This window comes from Nomascus leucogenys, chromosome 11 (genome assembly GCF_006542625.1).
Source record: "Nomascus leucogenys isolate Asia chromosome 11, Asia_NLE_v1, whole genome shotgun sequence".
NCBI lineage: Eukaryota > Metazoa > Chordata > Mammalia > Primates > Hylobatidae > Nomascus > Nomascus leucogenys.
Window position 1 is genome coordinate 56,431,874 of NC_044391.1, and position 22,171 is coordinate 56,454,044.

Sequence of the window (22,171 nt, forward strand, 5' to 3'; positions counted from 1 at the left end):
TTTATATCCAAGAATGCCTATGAACCTTCGGCCTCATCATCTTTTAGTACCCAGATCAAATCCCATCTTCTCCTAAAGACCTCATCAATGTCAAATATTATATTGTATTATATTTTATATTGTCAAATACATAGATTCCTTGTTATATGTTTATAGTGTACGTTGTATCTCCCCCAAGTACAGCATAAGCTCCTTAATGACAGGAATTGTATCCAATACTTTTTTTTCTTTTTCTTTTTTTTTTTTTTTTGAAACAGAGTTCCACTCTTGTTGCCCAGGCTGGAGTGCAATGGCATGATCTCTGCTCACTACAACCTCCACCTCCCTGGCTCAAGCAATTCTCCAGCCTCGGCCTCTAGAGTAGCTGCGGTTACAGGCGCCCACCACCACGCCTCGCTAATTTTTGTATTTTTAGTAGAGACGGAGTTTCACCGTGTTGGCCAGGCTGCTCTCGAACTCCTGACCTCAGGTGACTCGCCCGCCACAGCTTCCCAAAATACTGGAATTACAGGCATGAGCCACCATGCCCGGCCTCTAATACTTTTTTATATTTCTCACAATGCTCTACTACTGTGCATTGTACTTCTACAGTACATAATATTCTCAAAGTAATTCTCAAGAAGTACATAGTAATTCTCAAAATGTGATCCAGCATCACCCGGAAACTTGTTAGAGATGCAAATTCTTAGGACCCACCCCAGACCACTGAATCCAAAATTCTGGGGTGAGTCCAGGCACTCTGTGTTTTAACAAACCCTCCAGGTGATTCCCATGCACACTCAAGTTTGAGAACCAGTGCTCTAGTACCATGATATTTATGGATGCTTGAGAAACAGATCAATCCCTGCCCTCTGAGATTAGCATTGGTAGGTAGGCGAGTCTGTTGTGGGGCCTAGAAGTCTGTACTTATATAAGCACTGTTGTAGGAGGTTTGGGTACAAATATTCCATGCTGAAAAACACTGATCTAGAAAAAAACCTCTTGGACACAGTAGTCACTCAATAAATATGCTGGTTTATTTGTTGAATTATTAAGACTAAATTAGGAAATAGGCCCCATGAAGAAGAACCAAATTAATCAAGATTAAAAAGAGGAAATTAGTAATCACCCTTAAATCTTAAGAGATTGAATGAATTTTAGCATTAAAATATTCTTGCCATTCCAATGAGCCTTAACTCCATAACTCAAGAAAATTTTCAACTCTATTTCAACTTTCTTTCAAGACACAAAGCAAAAGATCCTAGGAAAAATTATAAATCAAAAAGAGTTCTCTTCATTTCCACCACCTTGCCAATTCCTTTTCTCGGGTTTTCAATCATTCCCATTTTCCATATCCAGAGTTCCCATTGTCCCAGTAAATTCTAGGGAGTGGGAGAAAAGAGACAAGGCTGATCAGCATCATTACTTAAGAAGCTGGGGCCAAGTGAAGTGGCTCATGCTTATAATCCCAGCACTTTGGGAGGCAAAGGTAGAAGGATTGCTTGAAGCCAGGAGTTCAAGACCAGCCTGGGCAACATTGTGAGACCTTCCCCCACCCCTCTACAGATAAAATAAAACAAATTAGCCTGGTGTGGTGGTACATGGCTGTAGTCCCAGCTCCTCAGGAGGCCGAGGTGGGAGGGTCGCTTGAGCCCAGGAGTTCAACACCGCACTCCAGCCTGGTCGATAGAGCAAGACTCTGTCTCTAAATAAATAAATAAATAAAGGAAAGAAAGAAAAAGAAACTTGAGTACCATGTTCGCTACTTGGGCATGGGTGATGGGTTCATTAGAAGCCCAAATCTCAGCATCACACAATATACCCATGTAACAAACCTGCACGTGTATCACCTGAATCTAAATGTTTTTTAATTTTAAAAAGAAACTTAACATCCATGCTCCAAAGAGAATGTATTTTTAAAAGAAGCAGCAAGATGGCAACACTTAACGCATGAAATTTCAAATACCTCTAAGGTAGAATTTGCGTTTTAGGAATATAGAATCTGCCTTCCATTCTATTTGCTAGACTGGGTTCCTAGAAAGCTATGGGCTCGAGGTAATGTGAGCTTGGTCCTGAAGATTTGAATCACCTGCTGTTATCAAAGAAACCCAGGTTTTACTAAAGCAATTTGTAGGATTTCTACTGGTCTTTTACCTTTACCAAGGAGAATATGGAGCAGGCAGTAAGAGGCCAACATCCAGGAAGCTTAGCAGCAGCATAGCACCGGTCTTCGTGGGGTTAGTATAATTCTATCGGCTCTTTCTCACTTGCATTCTTTTTTTTTTTTTTTTTTTTTTTCCTGAGACAAGCTCTCGCTCTGTTGCCCAGGCTTGAGTGCAGTAGCGCTATCATGGCTCACTGCAGCCTTGACCTCCCAGGCTCAAGAGGTCCTCTCACTTCAGCCTCCTGAGTAGTTGGGACTTCAGGGGCAGGCCACCACATCTGGCTAATTTTTGTATTTTTTGTGAGCCACCTCACTTGAATTTCTTGTCTTTATCCTGAAAGTGTGGCTGAAGACTCTGCGTCCCAGGCCAATCTCATTTTCTGCTCCTTAATAGATACTCCCCAACATGGTGGGGACCATCTTCTCAGCCTGCTGTGAATGTGCTATGTTCATGTCTGCCTCTCTGACTTCACCTACGCATGCTTTCCTTCTTGCTTACCCAAATCCTAGTCAATCTTCAGGATCTAGCTCAACATTGCCAAGTCTAGGTTTTGCCAAACTCCCACAACACTTGGTCTATACTACATACTTTACATCTAAATCAGGTTCTGTCCTTAACTGCCCATTTCATATAATACTGCCCAACCAGCTGAACCAAAAGATTGTTGAAACCTGGAAACACTTACTCCCCTGCACTTGGTATATGGGAAAAGCCTACACTTTGTTATCAGACAGAATTTGACTCAAGTGTAGTTGAGTACAGTGGGCTGAGCCTTGTGATTTAGTGACCAAGAACCAGATATCTTGAGTTCACATCCTATTTATCCTGTCTGTAAAATAAAGATGATATCGATAATACTTCCTATGTCATGGAGCTATTGTGCATATTTTAAAAGTTAGGGCATAGTTACTTACTCTGTACATGTAAAGCATTTGAAGTACTATAAGCACTCAAGCTTACATGTATTACCTCGATTAATATTAATAATGCTAAACACTTACTAGCTTTGTAACTTTAGCTATCTATCACCACTGAGTTGTTTCCTAATCTATAAAACGGTGGTAATCCCTCATACAACTGTGGAACTGATGAAATAACATGGCATATGTAAATGTTCGGTTCAAGACCTGCTACATTGGATTAGGAATGTCAACAGTAAAGTTGGGACAGGGTTTTGCTTTGTCTTTTGATCTTTGAGTGTGTAGTGAGCTTGTTTTGTCCCTTTCTGTGGATTCTATTTGACACTCACAAAGAAAAACTCTAGGTTTAAAAATGGAACTAGGCCGGGCGCAGTGGCTCACACCTATAACCCCAGCACTTTGGGAGGCTGAGGCAGGCAGATGGCTTGAGCCCAGGAGTTCAAGACCAACCTGGGAAACATAGTGAATCTCCATCCCTACAAAAAATACATAAATTAGCCAGGCATGGTGGCACACACCTGTAGTCCCAGCTACTCGGGAGGCTGTGGCAGGAGGATTGCTTGAGCCCAGGAGGTTGAGGCTACAGTGAGCTGTGATTGCACCATTGCACTCCAGCCTGAGAGACAAAGCAAAACCCTGTCCCAAAAAAAATTTGGCTCACACCTGTAATCCCAGCACTTTGGGAGGCCGAGGTGGGTGGATTATGTGAGGTCAGGAGTTCAAGACCAGCTGGCTAACATGGAGAAACCTCATTTCTACTAAAAATACAAAAAAATAGCCAGGCATGGTGGCGCATGCCTGTAATCCCAGCTACTCAGGAGGCTGAGGCAGGAGAATTGCTTGAACCCGGGAGGCAAAGGTTGCAGTGAGCCGAGATCATGCCATTGCACCCCAGCTTGGACAACAAGAGCAAAACTCCATCTCAAAAAACAAAATTTAATGTAACTATGCCAACAGGTAGTTTTTAGAGAAACTTATTGAAAAGATCATTCAGCAGTTTCTCCCATAAACTGGAGGAACCCTTCTAAAAGTACTTAATTATTCCCAAAGTACAGCCTGGTAGCCCTAGCTGCAAATTAGAATCCCCTGTAGAGCTCTTTCTTCTTTTTTTTTTTTTTTTTTGAGACGGAGTCTCACTCTGTCACCCAGGCTGGAGTGCAGTGGCACAATCTCGGCTCACTACAAGCTCTGCCTCCCGGGTTCACGCCATTCTCCTGCCTCAGACTCCCCAGCAGCTGGGACTACAGGCACCCGCCACCATACACAGCTAATTTTTTTGTATTTTTAGTAGAGATGAGGTTTCACCATGTTAGCCAGGATGGTCTCGATCTCCTGACCTCATGATCCGCCCGCCTCGGCCTCCCAAAGTGCTGGGATTACAGGCGTGAGCCACTGCGCCCAGCCTTTTTTTTTTTTTTTTTAATAGAGACAGGGTCTTGCTCTGATGCTCAGGATGGAGTGCAATTGTGTCATGATAGCTCACTGCAGCTTTGAACTCCTGGGCTCAAGTGATCCTCCTGCCTCAGCCTCCCGTGTAGCTGGGACTACAGGCACACGCTACCACACCAAGATAATTTTTTAAATGTTTTTGTAGAGATGGGGGTCTCACTACGTCACCTAGGCTGGTCTCAAAAATCTGGCCTCAAGCAATCTGTCTACCTCAGCCTCCCAAAGTGCTAGAATTATAAGTGTGAGTCACTGTGCCAGACCTGTGGAACTCTTAAAGCCACAGTTAGCCAGAGCCCATTCTTGAAGATTCTGATCCAGTAGTTTTGGAGTGTGACCAAAGGACCTGCCACTTTAAAACTACTCAGTGATTCTCATGAACAATCAGGATTGAGAGCCATTTCTCTAAGACTTAACTATGACATCAAAAATTTCCGAACCTCTGAGAAATCATAGAACATATGGTGGGAAGAGAGGAATTGAGTAGCTTGAATGGAAAGTTGATTCACATCACCTGACTAAAAGGTACTGTGCTTTCCCTCTCCTCAAACTTCAGCCATTTGTCTTATTTTTGTCTTACCAAAGGATCATCTTCGTCCTCAAGTCACACTTGCCTTCAGATTCTTGACAGACACTGCTTCAAGAATAAGGTAGGTCTCAAGATCCTTTAGGCTAGGTTTAAGTGTCAAGGTGGCACCAAGGTTGGGAATACTTTGGCCATGTCTAACATATATCAAACGAAATGGTCTTAGCCTCCATTCAGCTATCCATAATCAGGTGAATAACCCAGCGTCACCAATTCTCACCACCTATTCTAAAGCAGTCTTCATTTATTAAGACCAGCCTTATCAGTCTGGTCAAACTTCATACTTTTCTAGGCTGCTGGCCAAAATGAGAGTTTGGGGTTGTCTAAAGACTACATTTGGGTTATTGAAGATATTTTTCCATTACCTTTAAAAATCTAAAGATAGCTGTATACAACATTGAATTATACTGCAGCCTTTATTTTCCAGAGAGCCAATTCACTTTATAATAAGGATTCATGGCTCTAATATAATCATTAATATGCAGTGAAAGCTTTAAACAACTACCCTGGCTTGTATTCCTGAAAGGTACCTGAGTCTAAATCCCTGGATTTAGTCACCAAAATGCCCTCAGGAAAATCTGACATTTAGTAGTCTAGCTCTGTACCCTTTATCTATGCCCTAGGCATGATGCAAAGCAGAATTGAAATGGACTATTCTAAGGCACTTTTCTATCCCTACTGCTTATTCCAGTCTGCCTTGATCTTATTTTTCCCCCATCAAACTATACTGTCCATGCTTTGCAGAAATCTTGGTGTAGCTGTTGCCTGGAAACTTGAGAGTCCTTAATATGAAAGTCTGCTAGGATAGCTAAAGACAGCTAGCCATGGAAGAAAGTAGGCCTTATATTGGCAGTAAAATGCAGCAGATTTGAGATGGTATATTCTTGGATGACTTCTAGGAGTCTTCATATATTAATACCTACAACTTTAGAAATTTGAGACTGACATTCTCAGGTAACTATAAAGTAGCCCAAGATGGGCATGTTGGCATGTACCTGTAGTCCCAGCCACTCAGGAGGCTGAGGGAGGAGGATTGCTTGAGCCCAGGAGTTTGAGGCTGTCATGTGCTATGATCACACCTGTGAATAGCCACTGCACTCCAGCCTGGGCAACATCAAGGCCCCATCTCTAAAAAATAATTATTATAATTATAAAGTAGCCTAAACTTAAGCATTGTACTGTTCGTACTTCAGATTCCTTTTTATCGAAAGTGGCTATGCTGACCTATCTGACAATTAGCATCTTTCCCTGGCAAAGAGCTTAATTTAGGTAAGTTGGAGAAGGGATGGAGGGACCAATGCTGAATAGTAAAGGAACCAGCTGTCCCAGCCTTTCTTTCTCCAGCACTCAAGCTTACAGTATTAAATTTCATCGGCTTGGCGCGGTGGCTCATGCCTGTAATCCCAACACTTTGGGAGGCCAAGGCAGGCAGATCACCTGAGGTCGGGAGTTCAAGACCAGCGTGACTAGCATGGAGAAACTCCGTCTCTAATGAAAATTTAAAATTAGCCAGGCGTGGCGCATGCCTGTAATCCCAGCTACTCGGGAGGCTGAGGTAGGAGAATTGCTTCAACCCGGGAGGCTGAGGTAGGAGAATTGCTTCAACCCGGGAGGCAGAGGTTGTGGTGAGCCGAGATCATGCCATTGCACTCCAGCCTGGCCAACAAGAGCGAAACAGTCTTAAAAAAAAAAAAAAAAAAAAAAAAAATTCCTCTTACTCCAGACTATGAGTTTTCCAAGGATCTTTGCCTGTTTAATACTTTATTTGAGAGACAAGCACTTTATCTCACACAACTTATAAGACTCAAGATATATACAAATGTTAATTTTTTGCCTTCCAAAGCAGGGAAGCAGTGAATTTCCCCTACTATCTAACTGGCTATGCTATTGCTTTGGTTACTCGAAACTTTCATAGGTAAGACTTGAGATACTCCTATCTTTCATATTACTTTTGTTTTGATAATAGAAAATAGGTCTATGCCAAGACTACCTGATCTTAAATGTCAGTCTTTTTATTTGACAACCTGTGGTTCCTGCCATTTAGTCCTCATGGAGCCAAAAGCCTTAGAAATATGTCCTTATGACCCAAACCGCAGGAGGCTAGCCAGCAGATTACAGTACCACCTGTCATGCAGAAGAGTAAGTTTTCCTGATAAGAACTGTAAGCCACTAGAGGGAGAAAATAACCTCAGAAATAAAAAGTTAACGTTTAAAAAAAAAAAAAAAATCAGGCTGCATGCAGTGGGTCACACCTGTAATCCTAGCACCTTGGAAGGCCGAGGTGGGAGGATTGCTTGAGGCCAGGAGTTTAAGACCAGCCTGGACAACATGGCAAGACCTCATCTCTAAAAATAAAAAATAAAAATAGGCCAGGCACTGTGTCTCACGCCTGTAATCCCAGCACTTTGGGAGGCCAAGGTGGGCGGGTCACCAGGTCAGGAGATCGAGACCATCCTAGCTAACATGGTGAAACCCTGTCTCTACTAAAAAAAAAAAATACAAAAAATTAGCCGGGCGTGGTGGCGGGCGCCTGGAGTCCCAGCTACTTGGGAGGCTGAGGCAGGAGAATGGCGTGAACCCGGGAGGTGGAGCTTGCAGTGAGCCGAGATTGCGCCACTGCACTCCAGCCTGGGTGACAGAGCAAGACTCCATCTCAAATAAATAAATAAATAAAAATAAACAAGCTTCTGACCATATGTAGCACCTGGCAGTTCTTAATGTTGGAACATGGTATCTCTTCAGCATTTCCAGAAAGGGGTGGAGGATGAAATACAGGGAAAAACCTAGAACTTTTTCCTTCTAGAAAAATCCAAAGATGGTTAAAAATGATGGCTAACTGAAAAAATAATGCTAGCCATGTGGTCCCAATAAAAAGGATCAAGGAGGCCGGGCACGATGGCTCACTCCTGTAATCCCAGCACTTTGGGAGGCCGAGACTGGCGGATCACGAAGTCAGGAGATAGAGACCATCCTGGCTAACACGGTGAAACCCCGTCTCTACTAAAAAATACAAAAAATTAGCCAGGTGTGGTGGCGGGCGCCTGTAGTCCCAGCTACTTGGGAGGCTGAGGCAGGAGAATGTCCTGAACCCGGGAGACAGAGCTTGCAGTGAGCCGAGATCGTGCCACTGCACTCCAGCCTGGGCGACAGAGCAAGACTCCGTGTCAAAAAAAAAAGGCCAAGGAACATGAGGCTGTGTCAACAGAACTGCTGTAGATGATTGTAAGTTTTTCATTTTGGGAGCAGATTAGTGGCATAAAATTCTATCGCTTCCTTTCCCACTCCAATATCGCATAGCTATGGAAGCCTTACAAACAAGAGGAAGAAAAAACAAAAATAAGTTCCTACTCTACTTCTATAACTTGTGGTCTGCTTTATTTCAGAGCCATTTAATCTTCCAAAGGTTATTTCTCCAAGTTTAGGACTAAATGAAAAACTTTCTAATGCTGACAGATTCCTGACCTTGATGTCTGGAATATAGGTGAACAAAGGTGAAACAGTGAATATACTCATGAATTAAGGCCTGGACCCTAAGCCCTTCATAGTAATAAGTACTAAAGCCCTGAAGACTTAAGTCTTAATACTCTTCCCACGAAATCCTTCACAAGAACAATCAAAATAGTAAATCTAAGAATATCACCTGTCTCTAGAGAGGCAACCCAGTAAAAAGGAATCTAACTAAAATCTAAAATCATTTAGAACACTTAAAAGATTCTTCTTATCATACCAATATCTGGTCACTTTCCTATCCATAAAAAAAATTACTGGTATAAACTGAAACTTGTAATCCGAAAGGGTGGGATTTGTCTTATCTCCAGTGATCTCTTTCTCTAAGATGCAGCATGTTATAATGGAGACCTCATTAGCCTTCAGTCAGATCTAGGTTTGACTCTCTGCTCTGACCTTAACGGAAGTTACTTCCCTTTTTTTTTTCCTTTTGACTTTTATTTAAGGTTCAGTGTCTAGGTTTAGGTTCACTGTACAGGTTTGTTACATGGGTGAATTTTGTGTCACTGGTGTTTGGTGTACGAATGATCCCCTTACTCAGGAAATGAGCACAGTACCCAATAGTTTTCTAACCCTCACCTCCCTTCCAACCTACCCCCTATATTAGTTCCCAGTGTCTATTTTTCTCATCTTTGTGTCCATGTGTACTCAATGTTTAGCTCCCACTTAAACATGAGAACATGTGGTATTTGGTTTTCTGTTCCTGTGCTAATTCCCTTTGAATGATGGCCTCCAGCTGCATACATGTTGCTGCAAAGTACATAATTTCATTCTTTTTATGGCTGCATAGTAGGGAAGTTACTTCTTAAGCACATATTCTTCATCTGTACAAGGCTGCCTCACAATCACCCTCACAAGGGTGACTAATATTAAATACAGATACACGTGTGTGTTAGAGCAATGCTAGCTTCTATATATGAATTCCAAATTGTGTTAATATCATGGCTTAAAACAAGAGAAGTTTTCTTGTATAAATCCCAACACAAGTATTCAGTGGGTGGTAGTGACTTGAGGACACAGGCTCTTTCCATCTTGTGAGTGTCACCTTCCACACTTGGCTTCCAAAGCTGCCACAAAGGGAATGGAGAAGGTGCAACTGCCTTTCAACCACCTCAGCCTGGAAAAGAATACTTTCATTCATGTTCCATTGGCAAAACTAGTCATGTGATGATAACTAAATGTAAGGGAGGTGGCAAAGCAACCACTCCTCAGCAACAACTATGGAAGGAAGACTCAAATCTCTGCTACCATCTAACCTTCTCTACAAACATATAAAAATACTAAGTACTTGTGTTACTTCTTCCTTCTTTCTAGGTAATATGCATCATATGCCATTTTTTTCTTAAGACTTTTGCTCCAAAAATGCTGGTTTGTGAAAGGTAAGGTAAGCCATCTTTTCATTGTTGGAAGAGAGAGCAGAATACCTTTAAACCTGGATTTTTTTTTTTTTTTTTTTTTTTTTTGAGACAGAGAGAGTGCAATGGCGTGATCTCGGCTCACTGTAACCTCCACCTCCTGGGTTCCAGCGATTCTCCTGCCTCAGCCTCCCAAGTAGCTGGGATTACAGGCACCAGCCACCACGCCCAGTTAATTTTTGTATTTTTAGTAGAGACGGGGTTTCACCATGTTGGCCAGGCTGGTCTTGAACTCCTGACCTTAGGTTATCTGCCCCCCTCGGCCTCCCAAAGTGCTGGGATTACAGGCATGAGCTACTGCACCTGGCCTAAACCTGGGTTCTTAAAGTGAGACAGCCATCAGGTCCTAGGCATAGCAGATGCCTAACCTTCGATTACGAATGTAAAAGATCTGTATTGGTGGGCCCTGAGTACTTCCATTCCTTCTCAAGGGCTCCGCTTCAGACTGTATCCCATCAAGGACTTGCATACACAACATTCTTGATTCTGTGTAAGATTTTCAAAGAATGAAAGACCAATTTCCAAAACTGTGAAGGGAAAAGAATAAGCATATTGTACATGAAGGAAGTGAGGATTGCCAACTAAACAAGCTTGAAGGGCACATCCAAGAGTTATAGGAGTCATTCATGGAGTTACCTGCCACAATCACAGGAAGATGGGAAAGTGCAAAATAATTATACAAAACAGAAGTAAGCAAAAAAAAAAAAAAATCAATGATTTCTACTCTGACATTTAGTAATATCAATTACATTTGATAGAGTAACTTTAATCTCCTATAATTGATTATCTAGATTAATTCTCCAGTACTGGATTCCAACTAATTTTCCTCTTATAGTCATCACCTACAACGACTCAAGAGACCTAAGGAAAAATAGAGGCTATGGGTGATAAACATCCTAAAAACAAGTCCTGGAGAAAAGACAAAATAATTTTTTTAAAAAACTGATGTCATAGTTTTAACTAATATCACTAATGTATCCTAAGCTTTTAAAGATTCTTAGACAAACCTTTCTTCTTAAAAAAATTAAACCATATTTTCTATTTCAGTTTCCTATTTCACCTACAACAGAATGCAGGGAAAGTCCTGATGGCTTTAAATTAGTCTTAGGAGAAAGGGCTGTCTAGGGATCTATTTGAAATGCTACTAACCAACACACATCAAGCTTAGATCTTCCACAAAAACACTTGCAGCTGGGCATAGTGGCTCAGGCCTGTAATCCCAGCACTTTGGGAGGCTGAGGCAGGAGGACTGCATGAGCCCAAGAGTTCAAAATCAGCCTGGGCAACAACGTGAGACCTCTGTCTCCACAAAAAAATCAAAAAATTAGGCAGACAGGGTAATAGCCAGGCCTGTGGTCCCACAAGAGGCTGAGGCAGGAGGATCGCTTGAGCCCAGGAGGTTGAGGCTGCAGTGAACTGTGTTCATGCCACTGTACTCCAGCCTAGGTGACAGAGTGAAACCTCATTTCAGAAAAATACGCACAAAAAAAACACTTGCCATCAAAATGACACTACCTCAGTCTTCTCTTTCCCCCCGCAAATCAGAAAAAGTGATGTAGAAGTTGTAGATTAAATAGCCAGCAGACAAAATATTTATTTTTGAGTCTTTTTTTAAACTTCAGGGAAATCTTAACTAGCATGTTTTAGGTAACAACTCTTGGTACTGTTGGCATCTTAACACGATTTTATTTATTTAAATAAAGAATATTTTTCCTGGCCAGGTGCCGTGGCTCATGCCTGTAATCCCAACACCTTGGGAGGCCAAAGTGGGAGGATCACTTGAGGGCAGGAGTTCAAGACCAGCCTGGCCAACATAGCAAGACTCTGTCTCTACAAAAATAAAAATAATTTAAAAATTAGCCAGGCAAGGTGGCACACACCTGTAGTCCCAGCTACTCCAGAGGCTGAGGTGGGAGAATCACTTTAGTCTAGGAGTTCAAGGCTGCAGTAACACTGTACTCCAATCTGGGCAATAGACAGAGACCCTGCCTCTAAAAAATGTTTAAAATTTTAAAAATTTTTTAATTTCTATGACAAGCTTCATTTGATTTTTTAAATTCTTCCTTGTTTTTATATTTTCATTTGCCAACCAAAAGTCTGGAGGGCTTATTTGCCTGTTTCTGTTATTAGTAGGGGAAATCTTGTCATGTGGGCTATAATGCTATTCCATAATGAGGTTCTTCATCTTTCAATTGCTTTTTCTTCGAGTCACTTACTATATGACCGTCAGATTATTCTTCAATCAGTTCTCTACACAAAACTTTCCATGCTTAAAGGATAGCGTTTTATAGAAAGCTGAGTCTGGAACATGGCTCTAAATGTACCTTCCTAACTCTGTAACAGGCAACTTACACCCATCTTAAATATGCCTTATTCTTTGTCACTCTGCTCATTTTTAAATGTCACCCCTTACCCTTCAATCGTTTAAATTCCTGTTCTAGCCTTTTTTTTTTTAATCCAACTCTTATTCCTCACCTCATTTAAACCTTCCCTATCTTCTTTAGTGATTTCTATCATGGCAGTTAAATATAGACAATTTTCTCCAACCTCAACCATACCACAAACCCTCACGAGGGAAGTCAGAATCATGTGTTGCTTTGTACTTGTTACATCACTAGTCTGCTGCTGTGCATCTAGTAGATATTGAAATACTTGATGCTTAAACTTCATGCTTAAAAGACCCAATTTATGACAGGCCAAAATCTCTGAAGCCATAATTGTTTTTTTTTATTGGAGCTAGCTAAGCCTTTTAAAATAATGATACGGTTTTTTTGCTTAGTTTAGTGATTGTTTCAGGTGTATTCAGATTTACAATTAAAGGAAGTTATAGTCAGCTGAATATTTTATGCCCTTAGGAGGCTAATCCTTACTTATTTTCTAGAATAATCTTCTTACTTTATCATTTTTTTTTTTTTTTGAGTCAGGTCTTTACCTGTCACCTAGGCAAGAGTGCAATGGGGCAATCTCGGCTCACTTCAACCTCCACCTCCTGGGCTCAAGTAATTCTTCCACTTCAGTCTCCTGAGTAGCTGGAACTACAGGCACACCCCACCACACCCGGCTAATTTTTTGTAGAGACAGGGTGCTGGGATTACAGGCACGAGCCACTGTACCTGGCCTACTTTCATCTCCTGACTAAGGCCTTACACATATTTTCAGTTTTTAAAATTATCCTTTGGTATATCGACACCACATTATAAAAACAAAAAAAAAGTTCCCTAAGAATAACGACCCAATATCATCAAATGTCTTTCTTTTTTTTTTTTTTTTTTTTTTTTTGAGATGGAGTGTCACTCTGTCGCCGAGGCTGGAGTACAATGGCGCAATCTCGGCTCACTGCAACCTCCACCTCCCGGGTTGAAGCAATTCTCGTGCCTCAGCCTCCAAAGTAGCTGGGATCACAAGCATGCGTCACCACGCCTGGCTAATTTTTGTATTTTTAGTAGAGACTGGGTTTCACCATGTTAGTCAGGCTGGTCTCGAACTCCTGACCTCGTGATCTGCCCACCTCAGCCTCCCAAAGGGCTGGGATTACAGGCGTGAGCCACCGCACCTGGCCCATCAAATGTCTTTCTTTATCATATTTTACGTATAGAGAATCTTCCCTTAAAAGGCCATACAGTCTTATTTGACGTGACCACAATGATTTTGTTTTTCCAAACGAGGATACTTTTGAGTATGAAAGGGCTCACTATCAATAATTATCCTGCCTGTAATCCCAGTACTTTGGGAGGCCAAGGAGGGTGGATCACCTGCGATCAGGAGTTCGAGACCAGCCTGGCCAACACGGCAAAACTCTGTCTCTACAAAAAATTAAGAAATTAGCCAGGTGTGGTGGCGTGTGCCTATAATCCCAGCTACTCTGGAGGCTGAGGCAGGAGAACTGCTTGAACCTAGGAGGCAGAGGTTGCAGTGAGCCAAGATCACACCACTGCACTCCAGCCTGGGTGACAGAGCAAGACTCCATCTCAAAAAAAATAAAAATAATGATACTGGGACAACCAGACTAATCAGGTTGGCCACCCTAGTCTTCAGAGAAAAAAACATCATTTATTAGGCAACTGTGTCATTCAAAATACGGGTGCCAGAACTACTCAAATCTTTAAGAAATTCTGAGGCCTTCGGAAGAAAGCATAATAGAAGTTAAAACATCACTTTGTGGCTTCTGACATAACATTTGGTCACAGTTTCAAGAAAGACCAAATAAACTTATGGAAAAAAAATAAAAGCCCATGCATTTTTTTTAGTAGAGTTTAAAAGTAATTACCTCAAAGCCTTCCTAGAATTCCCAAAGCCTAAACTATTCCCCCATGTTCCCATAACAGGAGGCTCATGTCTCCAAATAACCTTTCATTCCACTTTATTCTTGTTAAGCTACAGGACACTTTAAGATAGGTATGATCTTGACTATGTAGTCATCCTGTACCTACAAGCAAGATTGCTGAATGTGGAGAATCTATATTTTATCAATGGGATAAAAAAAAGACTCAGTAGTCTGGGCTAAATATTTCTCTCTTTTCTGTCTTTTTTTCTTTACTTCATGTGGAGAATACCGCAAGGTCTTGCTATGTTGTCCAGGCAGGTTTCAAACTCCTGGGCACAAGCTATCCTCCCACCTGTGCTTCCCTAAGTGTTGGAATTACAGGCGTGAGCCACTGCCACCCAACCTGGGCTAAATATTTCTATCAGAATAAATCAACCTTTCAAAAACTTTGGTAACCAGGTTCTCTTCTCTAAAAAAGTTCTATTAGCTCAGCATGGTAGCATGTACCTATGGCCCCATCTACTCAGGAGGCTGAGGAAGGAGGATCACTTGAACCCAGGAGGTCAAGGCTGCAGTGAACTGTGTTAACGCCACTGCACTCCAGCAGCCTCAAGGACAGAGCAAGACCCTGTCTCAAAATAAAATAAAATAATAAGTTCTACTAAGGTAATTTAAGGCCAGGCACGGTGGCTCATGCCCGTAATCGCAGCACTTTGGGAGGCCAAGGCATGAGTGTTCCTTGAGCCCAGGAGTTCAAGACCAGCCTGGGCAACATGGCAAGACCCCATCTCTAACAAAAAAAATTTAAAATTAGCCAGGTATGGTGGCGAGTGCCTGTGGTCCCAGCTACTCAAGAGACTGAGGTGGGAGGATCGATGGAGCTCAGAAAGTTGAGGCTGCAGTGAGCCGAGATTGGCCACTGCTGGGCAACACAGTGTGACCCTGTCTCAAAAAAAAATGGCAATTTAAGTTGTATTTCTGGAATAGTAAAGAATTTCCGGCTTTAAAGTTTATCCCCTAAAATCAGGTTTTAAGGTTTAAACCCTTACACTCATAGTATGAACTACAAGGGAAAAAATTGCTAAGGCCCATTACTCATGTCCCAGATATGCACCAAAATATGCACCAAAACATATCCCATTGGTTCCACATCTTTATCTATCCTGTGGTTGGTCCATACATTATAGGCCTTTTGCTCTGTCTTTCCAAGTAGCTGCAGTACAAAACAGGCTCAAAAAAACCTAATTATTTTAGTCTCTTTTTCCCCTATGCTCTTCACAAGATAGATGATGTCATATAGTTGCTGCAGCACCTGAAAAAATATACCTGTTCTCAAGTCAAATAATCAAATATCTACTATGTTACTACTTAAGAACTGTAGTGTATTGGGGGAAATACGGAGATAGATGTTGGTGAAAAGGTACAAATATTCAGTTTAAGACGAATAAGTTCTAAAGACCTAATGTACTGCATGGTAACTATAGTTAATAATAATGTATTACATACTTGAAATTTGCTAAGGGAATAGATCTTAAGTATTCTCACCACACACACACAAAAAAGATAACTGTGTCAGATAATAGATTTGTTAATTAGTTCAATTGTGGAAATCATTACAAAAGGTATACTTGGATCAAAACACCATGTTGTACACCTTAAATATATACAATTTATTTGCCAATCACCTCAATTTAAAAAAAAAACTGTAGTGGCCATGGTCCATTATTGGGGAACAATGTTGACAACTATAGTATAGGGTAATAGTTCTCAAACTTTATTGGATATTAAAATTATTTGTAGGGCTTATTAAAGCAGACTGTAGGGCACCTCAGCCCCCAGAGTTTCTGATTCAGTTGGTCTGTAATGGGGCCCAAAATGTGCATTTCCTCAAATCCCAGGTGACGCCGATGCTGCTGGTCTATGCACCACACTGTAAGAGCTACTGGTGTCAGGGACAGTTTCAGTGCTGGGAGGATAGGAGGGTGGAGGAAGATTACAAGAAAATATAAGGATTTGGGGCTGGGCCCGGTGGCTTCTGCCTTTAATGTCAGCACTTCGGGGGGCCAAGGCAGGAGAATGCCTTGAGCTCAAGAGTTCGGGACCAGCCTGGGCAACATGGCAAAACCCTGTGGAGACAAGAAAAAAAGAAAGGGAAAGGGAAGGGAAAGGGGAGAAAGGAAGGAAGGAAGGAAGGAAGGAAGGAAGGAAGGAAGGAAGGAAGGAGAGGGAGGGAGGGAGGGGAAAGGAAGGAAAAAGAAAAGAAGGAAGGAAGGAAGGAGAGGGAGGGAGGGAGGGGAAAGGAAGGAAAAAGAAAAGAAATAGGAAGGTAGGAAGGAAGGAAGGAAGGAAGGAAGGAAGGAAGGAAGGAGAGAGAGGGAGGGAGGGAGGGGAAAGGAAGGAAAAAGAAAAGAAAAAGAAAAGAAGGAAGGAAGGAAGGAAGGAGAGGGAGGGAGGGAGGGGAAAGGAAGGAAAAAGAAAAGAAATAGGAAGGAAGGAAGGAAGGAAGGAAGGAAGGAAGGAAGGACGGAAGGAAAAATGTAAGGACTAATCCCAATAAAGGTTAAAAGAAGGCTTCACAGAGAAAATAAACCTTGGATTTAAACATTTGATATGCCTTAAAATAATAGATCCACAAAACAGCAGTGTTAGAATTTTAGAATTGTTCTATGGAAGACCAGTCCTTTATAGAACTTTTAGTAAGGGTTTTTTAAGTATAATTCTGCCCTTCTACCATCTTTCTTTTTTTTTTTCAATATAATCCATAGGTTCACACCTCCTACCATCTTTTCAACAGTCTTTTAAGAAGTTACCAAAGTGATGCTTATGAACTTTGGCTTACAATTTACATCTTAGGTGCCAGCACTAGAAAGAGAGTAAGGAGATATTTGTTGCTGAGTCCTGGGGAAAGAACTATATATGTAAAGGAAAAACATAAAGAATAGATTTCTCAGGTATACTGGTAACTATTACAGGCAATGTGGATTACAGAAATATGTAACATTTACATGTTAGAACATAGAATGACTCTAGGACAAACAAAATATCACTACCAGTTTTTTTTCACTCATCCTGTATTTTGCTTTAGCTTTCTAGAACTGAATGTTGGCTCTTCTTGGCAAGTCCTCATTAGCAACTCTTTTTTAAACATAAATTTATTTTCATTGGCTCTCACTACCTCTCCCTGCTACTTTTCCTGAACAATTGTAACCAACCCCATATTTTAACCCTTCCCTAAAGCAATATTTCCTAATCTATTCTCACTTATTCTCACCAAGAAGAATATCTATTATGTTATCCCATAGAGCCTCTCTTCTTTTTTTTTTTTTTTTTTTTTTTTGAGACGACGTCTTGCTCTTCACCCAGGCTGGAGTGCAGTGGCGCGATCTCGGCTCACTGCAAGCTCCACCTCCCGGGTTCACGCCATTCTCCTGCCTCGGCCTCTCCAAGTAGCTGGGACTACAGGCGCCCGCCACCACGCCCGGCTAATTTTTTCTGTATTTTTAGTAGAGACAGGGTTTCACTGTGGTCTTGATCTCCTGACCTCGCGATCCGCCCGCCTCGGCCTCCCAAAGTGCTGGGATTACAAGCGTGAGCCACCGCGCCCGGCCTTTTTTTTTCTTTTTTTTTTGTATTTTTAGCAGAGATGGGGTTTCACTATGTTGACCAGACTGGTCTCAAACTCCCGATCTCAGGTGATCTGCCCATCTCGGTCTCCTAAAGTGCTAGGATTACAGGCGTGAGCCACCACGCCCAGCTGAACCCTTATTTTGAAAGAATTTGCAACTGAATTTATCGAATAATTTTTCCATTTTTAATTATACACTCAACTGCCAAACAGAAATCATAATTAGTTGAGAGAAAAATTAATTAATAACTAGCTGAGAGAACCAGGACTTGATTAATAAAACCGAAGCCAGAAACAAAAAAATACATTTTGGTCTTTTGACGTGCAAAAGTTTAAGTTTTATTAGGGTTGTCTGAAAACTGAAAGTTTCTAAAGAACCTCGAGGACTACTGGAATGCCTTCAATCCTAAAATCTGAGAAAACTATTTTCCTAACAAAGGGTTTTTTCCAATAACTAAGAATAGATCTATTTATTCATTAGTTCAGATATTTTATTTTTACTATTATTAATTCTTTTGTTTTAAATTTTTCTTCGAGACAGAGTCTTACTCTGTCGCCCAGTCTGGAGTACAGTGCTGCACTCCACAATGAACTGCAAACTCAGCTCACTGCAGTCTTGACCTCCTGGGCTCAAGGAATCCTCCCACCTCAGCTTCCCAAGTAGCTGTGACTACAGGCACCCACCATCAGGCCTAGCTAATTTTTGTATTTAGAGAAACAGAGTCTCATCATCTTGCCAAGGCTGGTCTCAAACTACTGAGCTCAATCAATCCACCCGCCTCAGCCTCCCAAAGTGCTGAGATTACAGGCATGTGCCATTGCACCCAGCCAACTATTATTAATTCTAAGAATATAATCTATAGGAGGCTGGGGGTGGTGGCTCACACCTGTAATCTCAGCAACTCTGGAGGCTGAGGTGGGAGAATCACTTGAGGCCAGCAGTTCGATACCAGCCTGGACAATATAGCGAGATCCCCACCCCCAATCTCTACAAAAAATGTACACACACACACACACACACACACACACACACACAAACATTTAAGGGTAAATGCTAGTATATACACAGATAGAACCAGCATGGATCAGATTCAGTTTAGGGTCTTAATTCCCAATAGCTCCTAGAATGACCCTTGTATAAAATGCCTTGTCTCATTGTTTTCTTTTTTTTTTTTCCTTTTCAAATATGATCAACCTGGCTGGAAAACCAGTCTAAAAGAAAGCTAAGCAGGGACCTCAGACAAAGCAGAAAATTTATGGTTAGAAAGGAATGAACAAAGCACTTAAGAATAGGAAGAATAGGCCGGGCGCGGTGGCTCAAGCCTGTAATCCCAGCACTTTGGGAGGCCGAGGCGGGCGGATCACGAGGTCAGGAGATCGAGACCATCCTGGCTAACACGGTGAAACCCCGTCTCTACTAAAAATACAAAAAAATTAGCCCGGCATGTTGGCGGGCGCCTGTAGTCCCAGCTACTCGGAGAGGCTGAGGCAGGAGAATGGCGTGAACCCGGGAGGCTAAGCTTGCAGTGAGCGGAGATCGCGCCACTGCACTCCAGCCTGGGGGACAGAGAAAGACTCCGTCTCAAAAAAAAAAAAGAATAGAAAGAATAGATGTGTGGTGCATTTTTATTTCAAAATCACCATTGAAAAACAGGTTTGATTTTTGCTTGTTTGAAAGTTGGTTGGCTTGTTCACAGGTGCTAAATGAAACAGCATTATCAGTGAAGGATCCTGTCAAGGCATTACTAATGAATGCACTGAAGCCTGACTTTGGATTCTGGTTTGGTAACCATTCCCCTATCCTCTCAAGCCCTTAGCTCTTTCTTCCTCAGAAATTTCAATCTGCGGGTATCTGAATAAAAAGTATTTATGGGTCACAGTAGCACTGTCAACAATTTCACCAGATTACTGCAATGTAAAGCCTGAAAAAATATTTCATTTCAAATCACACTGGCCCCACCAATCTGCATTAACGATACTGTGATAAAATCAGAGGTTTAGGATTTCATGAAAATTGTTTAAAAATATTTCCTAACAATCTAAAACTGATTTGCCAAAACAACTTTTTCTAAAATGATTAGTGCTAAGCTTGCAATGAAGCTTTCCTATTTAGCAATTATCTTTCACAAAGCACTTTAACAGTTTGCTCCTCCTTCAAATGAATCATCCAGGCCATCCGGGTGAAAGAATGGCTTTTTAAATTTCAAAACAATGCCTAGGTCAGTTGTTCTCAGCCCTGGCCACACATTAAAATCATTTGGGTAGATTTTTAAAAATAATTATGCCTGGCTCTTTCACATTAGTTGGTGTGGGATGGGAAGTTGGCATGGTATGTCTTAAAAGCTCCCCTGATGATTCTAAGGTGCAGACAAGATTAAGAACCACTAGCCTACAAGAATGGCTTGAGCCTGGCTTCCATCAACACTTGGTTCTTTTTAGTGTCTTAATCCGAACTGATGGCTGTGGAACAAACTCTCTTCTAGTAGGAAAAAAAGGTCGGGGAGGGGGTGCGGAGGGAGTAACAACAATAGACGCTCACAAATTAATCATGTAAAACGAAAACGTCCCTTGCCTGGCACAGTGGATCACACCTGTAATCTCAGCACTTTGGGAGGCCAAGGCAGGCGGATCACCTGAGGTCAGGAGTTTGACACCAGCCTGGCCAACATGGTGAAACCCCCGTCTCTACTTAAAAAAAAAAAAAAAAAAGCCGGGTATGGTAGTGCCTGCCTGTAGTTCCAGCTTCTCAGGAGGCTGAGGCAGGAGAATCACTTGAACCCAGGAGGCGGATGTTGCAGTGAGCCGAGATCACGCCACTGCTCTCCAGCATGGGCGACAGAGCGAGACTCCATCTCAAAAAAAAAAAAAAAAAAAGAAAAGAAAAAGAAAATGCCCCACTGATCCTTTTTTACCAAAGCTACGTTCAGTTTTTGTCAGGATAGTCCTCTCAAGTCCTATTTGGGCTCTACACCACTGAAATGCTGTAGAAATCCCAGTATTTCACCGCCCAGACTAATCTCGCAGACTGCCTCCTACACCTTGAACAGCACAGAAGGTTTTGTCACATCTTTTACTTCCTGGTTTTGAAAAGTATTACCACCAGATCTACTTGTAGTGTCAATATCTTCCTTTTTTTGTCTAACCTTCAAAGGCTACAAGTCCCTTTTCTCTATAATGCCTTCCCAGGTCATTTCAGGCCCCATTAATTTTTTTCCTTATAGGAATTTACAGTCTCTACCACTTTTTTTGGCATTTTTTGTACTGCTATTAAACCTTTCATCCACTTTGGGAGTCGTTTTTCTAAGCACTTTGGGGACAAGAACTGCAGCTTACACTTTTTTTCCCCCAGAACAAAGCCTCACACTACGTTTGGTTTTCCCTTATCAAGTTGTAACCTTCCGGCCTTCTTGTCCTCCCCAACTCTTCATTGAGCTCTCTCTCCCCAACTCTAAAACTCACTTTTATCAGACAGCAACAACCATCACCCTACCAAGCATTCTCAGATAGTTAGTGCCTTCTGAATTTTGGGATTTTACAACACATTCTAAACAAGAACAGCCAGACACAAAATTCCTGTCCTTGGTGATTGTTTTGTGACTGTACTGCCTATCTCCTTTATAATTCTTCTCTTCCCTCAAAATCTAAATTACCTTCCTATCTAGACAACTTCCACAAACAAGGCTTCTTTCTGGGCAGCTCCCCACCTCTAACCAGTCCATCAGTCCCATTTCCTCAGGTGCCCTTTTTTTTTTCTGAGACGGAGTCTCACTCTGTCGCCCAGGCTGGAGTGCAGTGGCGCAATCTCGGCTCACTGCAACCTCCGCCTCCCGGGTTCAAGCAATTCTCCTGCCTCAGCCTCCCGAGTAGCTGGGATTACAGGTGCCTGCCCCCACGCCCAGCCAATTTTTGTATTTTTAGTAGAGACGAGGTTTCACCATGTTGGCCAGGCTGGTCTTGAACTCCTGAGGTAATCCCAGGTGCCCATTTCTAAGTGCTCATCTGCCTTTTCTAAGATGGCCGCCACAAAACCCGGGGAAAGAAATGCGAGTTCCACCCTCTCAAGGCCACTGTTGTTCTGGGGGCCAGGGGAGGATGGGCCCAAAGACAGGGTGCCCAAGGAGGAGATCCTCGTGGGAAAGGGTCATCAGGGAGCTGACCCTAGGGGCTCACAGGTGAGCTCCACAGCTGAGCCACCCTGCCCTACATTCGGCCAGAGCCGAGACTGCTAGTCACAGGAAGTGCCGGCCCCTCGCCCCACCTCCCA